Raw genomic sequence first — 6,898 nt, forward strand, 5'->3', positions numbered from 1 at the left:
AGAAGAAGTTGACGTCACTGAGCCCAGTCCTGATCCAGTAGAGGTTCCTGACCCAGAGCCGGAACCTAGGGTGGAGCCAGGGGATGACATCCATCCAGAGCCACCATCTCATCTTAGGCAGTCCAGCAGGCAGAGACGTCCCACCACATTCTTCACCTACCCGTCCTTGGGTCAACCAGCCTATCAGGCTCATCCTGCGGTGAACACCATCAACGTCCAGCCTTCGCCATATCCTTCCCTATACTACCCTCTTCTCTACTCCCAGCCCCCCACCCCTCTCCCCTTACCCTTAGCCCTTACTTACCTGTTTCATATGTTGTTCCTTGCTATTGAATCGAACAGAAATCTCAGGAAGAAGGATGCCTGAAGTCTAAGGACACCTGGGCAAGAGGAATATTACAGGGACTTCTGTAAAAAAAACTTTGTTAGTTTAAAGTTTTTTTTATAATTCAAGTTAAGTGTCAGGAGCCACTTTTGCTGTTGGGGAGCATGTGTGCTACCACATTTTGGTAAATTTTATTATTTTTAAGAAAAATATATGCCAGCAATTAAGACAATTATTATTTTACATTCATTACGTGTAGTCCATAACAATTGAGGAGAGTAAAAGTGAGAAATAATAAGCGGAACTGTTGACACTGTAGTCATTCACCCGCGGTTGCCTAGAGCGGACCTACTTCCTGTCCTCTCAGACGCAATTCGGGAAAAGATACCAGTGCTCCTGTGATTCTTTCTCTGAGACTCTACCTTTATTTTTACAGGTCAGTATCGACTTAAAAATACAGTGTATGAGGGTTTTGTGCCTCGTTCTACTTCTGTGTTTACTGAGAGTTATGCTGACACCGCCGATGTAACCTTAAGTGGGGTTTAGTTGAAAGTTATGGAAGCGCGGCACCGCAGCGATGGTAAAGCCGAGCGGCGCAGCCCCAAGTCTCGCGAGAGTTACCGCGAGAATTCGCCAGCCCGCGGGATGTATTTGAACTTGGTAAACTCCATTTAACAATCAAATATGTGTGTGTGGTGCTCCAATTTAACTGTAAAGGCACTGACATCAGATTATTCGAGTTTAAAATATCTCATATACTCTTTATGATTCAAGTGATGTGGAAATGTTAAGAATAAGCTAAGAATGAATGTACATGTATGTTATTACATTGCAAAGTAATACATTCAGGTGTGTTTTGTCTAATCTAGTAAGATTTATGCACTTATATCAGATTTGTGGATAAGCTATTTTGAGTTTGCCCTATATGTGAGAAAGAGCAATAAGACGTTTAAGGCATTATATGGTATCTGCACTGCTGATGTAAATGAGTGAAGGAATAGTGTAATTAACAGTGTAAACTGGAGAAATGTAATTGTAACATGGTAGACTAATATGCCTGTGTTAATTCAGCTCCATATTATTGTGTGAAGTTGCACTGGGTTGGGAGTGGTTTTGTGTGTGTGTGTGTGTGTGTGTCACATTTTTGGTGAGCAAATGGCTGGAATGGGGTTGGACTAATTAGAGGCAGGTGTACTTGATTGCACTGATACACTGGTCTACTTATAGCCCACACTACAAACACTGCTGTGTCATTTTGTCTCGCTGTGCAGGTATGTAATGTGATGAAATCAGATATGTTTGGGATGGATGGGTTTAGCGCTATGAATTTTATACTGAAGGTGTCATTTTGTCTCTCTGTGCAGGCCAGGGCCTATTATATGCCACAGCCTAAAGGCAGCAGAGTTGCAGAGGCTGGAGTGACCACTGGCTATATGCTTGCAGGGTGGTGGGCCTCCAAGGACAACTTCTAACCCTGTTAAAGGCAACACGTGGAGTGCAACTGGCCGTGTGGCATAGCTGGCTCTGGCCTTGGGACTGTGTGTTTTTATACGATTCATAAATGGGACACTGGACTGTTTTATCTTTTATCTCTTGATATTTTTTTGTCAATAAATTATCTTTTAGAATTTTATTGACTGTCATCTTTTTGCCCACAACTGAGACGGTTGGTCAGACCTAGAATCTTTCTTTGGGTGTGTTACATAATGACCATAGATACATATATTTGCCAAATGCCTTTTATTTACCTTTTACAGTTATTGAGCATATCTGACAAGTGAAAGCACTGGATGTAAATTATATTTGTTGTTCTGAAATAAGAGACAATTCGGGAAAAGATACGAGTGCTCCTGTGATTCTTTCTCTGAGACTCTACCTTTTATTTTTACAGATTTGTATTCTTTTTGTTATTGTGGTCTTCACATCTGGGACCCGTAACAAACGCTTTCACTCCATGATTAAGGATTTTTGCTAACCAAGCATGTATGAATTGTAAGACAACATGATTACCAGTCATGCCAGCATAATGGTTTTGCCAGGTTTTTAAAAATATAGCAAAGAGAAGTACCAAAAAAATCAGTCCTCATTGTCAGAGGATAAAATACTGTCATTTTGTCAAAGATGCTGGCTTCTCACAAACATGCAGAAAGTTTCCATCGGTACTAGTCCCATGACTGACATTTGACCACAATGAGTAAGCACAAGATTTATATTGCAGGTTTAATTTTTACTAATACTGCAGAATTTTCCCAAACCAGTTATTCATATTGTCATGGTCTGTGGGAGTGTCTGGGGTTTTTCCACCTGTGGCTGCTGGTCTCCTGTCCACCCCTTTGGGGTGGAGCTTCCCGCATCTCATCTGTGCCTCGTCAGCAAACAATCAGCAGGACGGCTTCTTAAACCAGTGCGACTTGCTACTCCTCGCCAGTGCATTACCGTATGTGTTCCACGGTGATAACTAGGCGGCACTTGTAAAACCTCCTATACCTGTTTTTCCCTGTGTAACCTTGTTTTCCTTGTGTTTAGAGGTTGTCGTTTCTCATGGTTTGGACTCACCTGGACATCTGTTTCGCCTACTTGCCTGCCAGCCCTATGGTCTGCCATTACACCCAGACACCTTGGAAACTCTCATGGACATCCCTCCTCAGAGCTTTCAAAACCCAGACCTGCAAGTAAGGAAAATAAACTCACCAGCTAACATTTCTCAGTCACTGGCTCCTTACCCGTACTCCTTCTCTGTCTGTTACAGAATCCTCTCATTCCTCTGTCTCTCGCCGTGACCTATTCGGTGACCCAGTTTTGTAGGACCACCCTTCCCTGTTCCAGTTACTTTTTTCCCATTGCCCTTTCTAACTAGGGTCCAAACAGTTTCTGTTACAAAATAAACACTCTAGTACATAGTTCTACGTGTCTTTGTGTCTGCATTTGGGTCCCGTACCAGACTGTTATACAGTTGGTCAGGATGCTCTCAGTGGTGCAGCGGTAGAGGATGTCTGAGGACAGGTGGTTCTTCCTCAGAGTCCTCAGGAAGAAGCAGCGCTGGTGAGCCTTCTTGACCAGCTTGGAGCAGTTGGTCGTCCAGGTGAGATCCTCGGAGCTCCTAAATTAAGTATAAAATAAAGAACTTAGAAAAACTAAAGAATATTTCCCCAGCAGAAAATGTTAGATATATATTTCAAAAAATAATCCTTCCATCTATTATGGCAAGAGTGAAAGTATGTGGCATGCTGGGTAATATTAATCAAAAACAATATAAGACTGACTTTCTTTAAGCAACCATTACGTGTTTATTTTCTGGTGTTTTTCTCCAAATCTCATAGACCGAAACTGTCTGGCTTACAACAGTGATTTTCTTTTTTTTTTCTTTTTTTCTTTTTTTTTCTCTGTCTTTCTCTCTCCAGAGGTCTCCAGAGCTCTGCTTGCTGTCTGTTCCAAGAATCTGACAGATACCCTGGGCTTAGATTACTGCCTAGGATGCCTTGCTATCAGTCACTTCCCAGTCTAAACCCCAGTGTCCCTCTGCTATGAGCCTGGCCTCACTCCACAGATGAAATTCCAAGTTTGATTCAATCAAGGAAATTGACTCTGAACTGCTATTCTCATCACAGTCACCGAAAACCAACTGTGTGATTTTCAACCCTTTAAAAGAGACAATCTATAAAATACACTCCTTTAAGATTTCCATTGGTCTTCTGTTTGTTGATACTGAACGTATTCAGCAGTTTTACAAAAAAGAAAACTTCACAAGTAATAATGGATTGCATTTATATAGCGCTTTTCGGGACCCCTCAAAGCACTTTACAATTCCACTATTCATTCACTCTCACATTCATGCACTGGTGAAGGCAAGCTACAGTTGTAGCCACAGCTGCCCTGGGGCAGGCTGACAGAGGCGAGGCTGCCATATTGCACCATCGGCCCCTCTGGCCAACACCAGTAGGCGGTAGGTGAAGTGTCTTGCCCAAGGACACAACAACCGAGACTGTTCGAACCAGCAACCTTCGGATTACAAGACGAACTGCCAACTCTTGAGCCACGATCGCCCCAGAGTCAAGTCAATTCAAGGGTCAGAAGAAAGAAGAAACATTTTATTGTTCTCAATATTCTCCCTTAATCATAGCAAATCAAACTCCACTGCCACATTGTATCATTGCATTCATATGATGTTAAATTATAAACCTCTCAGTCTCCTGCTTTGGCCTAAAGAGTCCCCTGACTTTGCAGTGATCCAAATAGTTGGCTGTTATCCATGATTTTTAGCCAACACAGTGCAGAGATTGCAGCTCGCTCAGGGAAAAAGACATAGCTCTGGGGATGGGATGAAATCGACTTTCTCCTCATTAACAGCAGGATAACATATAGAGAATCAAAGGTCAGCCAGAGTGGCCAAGCTGAATGTCAATAACCCACACCGCATAGACACCCCTAGTGAAGCCTGTTAAAGAATACACAGCATACCTCTCGAGATTGCCTCTGATGACACGACCACAGCTTAGGAGCAAATCTGTAAAGCCAGCTGTTCAGACAGATCAAACCAGGTGATTTCAGTGAATCTAGAAGAGCAAAATTGCACAGCCTTCTGGGAGATCCGAGTCCTGTGAATATGTACAGTAGACAAGAAGAAGTCAGATTGTGTGTGCTTATCTGTTCACCTGTACATATTTGAGTCCTCATTTCAATTTTTCTTTCATGCTTTGCTGCCCCATGATTTATTCATGACTACTTTCTGGTGGAACCATCCTCCCAGGAAGGCCCGGAGGAGAATCAATAGAGGCTGGCAAGAAGAAAAGCTCTCGCTTTTCTTTTCCAAGTTTATTCTCATCTCTTTTTTTGTGGATAACTTATTCTATTATATCAGCTCTCAGATGCAGAATACCTTAACTCCTACTTGTAAAGTCTCCTTCGGCAGTTTCTTGATAACCTTAATGTAAAGGCTTTTGTTTGCAACCCAGACTGAAGACTGCAGTCAGTAAAATTTAGAGTTGAGGGGTGCTATCTGTCGTATCTTGAGATAGTTGTGGTCTGAGACTGTGATGATTTTTTTTTAATTATTATTTTTTGGTTAAAGCTGGCATTTGAAAATTACATGTCGGTGTCAATAAAGCCATGTTCACACCTTAACCTTGAGCAATTTTAGGAGAATTCTGTGTCAGATATTTTCCACAGCTGCCCTTTCGTCTGTCTTTCTTGTTCTGTCATAACCTTCTTTCCCTGAAGTAACTGAAATGAAATCATTGCATTAAACTAAACAGAAGCATATTCATAACCCAGTCTGTCATTTTCAAAATGCATGAAGAAAATGTATTCATCTGAACGAAGTCTCTGATAGAGCAAATCCTTTGTGGAATCCCCATAAAACGAATATATTGTAAGCTTGTGATTTTTGGGTATCCCCAGTGCAGCTCTTTGAGGACTTGCTGCTGTCAGCATGCATTGATAGCAGTCATTTCATGCCTCTGTTGTTTCACAGAAAGCACAGAAAATGCTTGCTGTGAGAAAAAATGGTGAACTACTGTCGTTCTTTCTTTTATTTCATATGCTGCTTTGATATATGTAAGGATAAATAAGACAAATAGACATCAGACATTGAGGTTTTGCTATGAGTTGGCAAAAGTCCCCTGTGTATGAAAATGAGTAGGCAATAGAGCCTGTCAATTTTATCTCAAACATCACACGTAGTATTGATTGCGGATATGTATTGCCATCTATCCGCAAGCCTATGCGTGCTTTATTTTGCCAGGCTGGTAGTCTAACATACTGAAGATGGACAGGTAGACAAGCAGAGCGTCCATCAAATTAGGCAGAGCAGACAGAGATGGAATTCGAACAGCTGTGTTATTGATCTGAGACTATGTTCGGTGACAGCTTGTCAACTTGTGAGACCAGCGCTGAGATGGACAGCAAGGACACTGCATTTCAGAATATGAGTATGTGTGTGTTTAAAGAAAGTACTATATATTTATAAAGGTATTATTTCATTGGGATGAATAAGAAACTGAAACACAGTTGAATTATTTTGCAGCTGAACACCAAACATCAGTCCCACACTTACTTGATTTATAATGTGAGCTAGTAACAAGGAATATTTTTACAGCCTTCACACATGCATAAGCAACACTTATTAAGTAAAAGCCCAGCTTTCAGTCCCATTTCTATGTGGAAAAAGTACTGATTCTGCCATAAAGAGACTCTGTGAAGGAGTGAGTCAGCACAGTGGGTCATTGTAAAAAAGAAGGCTTTAAACTGTGTAGGCTCAGGGGCAGGCAGAGAGAATTGGAGACATGACTAAACTGGAATTAGGAAGGAGCTCTTGTCTGGATCACAGTAGCAAGGACGGAATAAATGTACAGAATTAATATTTAAGACACATTCCATAATTCAGCCCCACTGAAAAATTCACCTGGCATCCAAAATATGTCTGTCTGGATTTAGCATAGCAATATTTTAATAGCTGGTGGTAGTGAAAGGCAGATATCCCCCAAATCTAAACCAGTCTTAACTCTTTCTATAATCAAACCCATCTTAAACACCAACAACAATGCCAAAAGGTCTAGAATTCTCAAAAGATATAAT

The 6,898-nt window shown here is 41.4% G+C and overlaps 1 long non-coding RNA gene across 1 annotated transcript; it reads left to right on the top strand.

Moving 5' to 3' along the window:
* Window positions 1-548: 548 nt before the first annotated feature.
* On the top strand, window positions 549-5,584 carry LOC145421493 (uncharacterized). The gene is made up of 5 exons (XR_013902864.1): window positions 549-761; window positions 1,690-2,762; window positions 2,852-2,997; window positions 3,075-3,407; window positions 3,727-5,584. It is a non-coding gene; the product is annotated as an uncharacterized LOC145421493 (long non-coding RNA).
* The last annotated feature ends 1,314 nt before the right edge of the window (window positions 5,585-6,898 follow it).

Source organism: Astatotilapia calliptera, chromosome 17, assembly GCF_964374335.1.
Source record: "Astatotilapia calliptera chromosome 17, fAstCal68.1, whole genome shotgun sequence".
Taxonomy (NCBI): Eukaryota; Metazoa; Chordata; class Actinopteri; order Cichliformes; family Cichlidae; genus Astatotilapia; species Astatotilapia calliptera.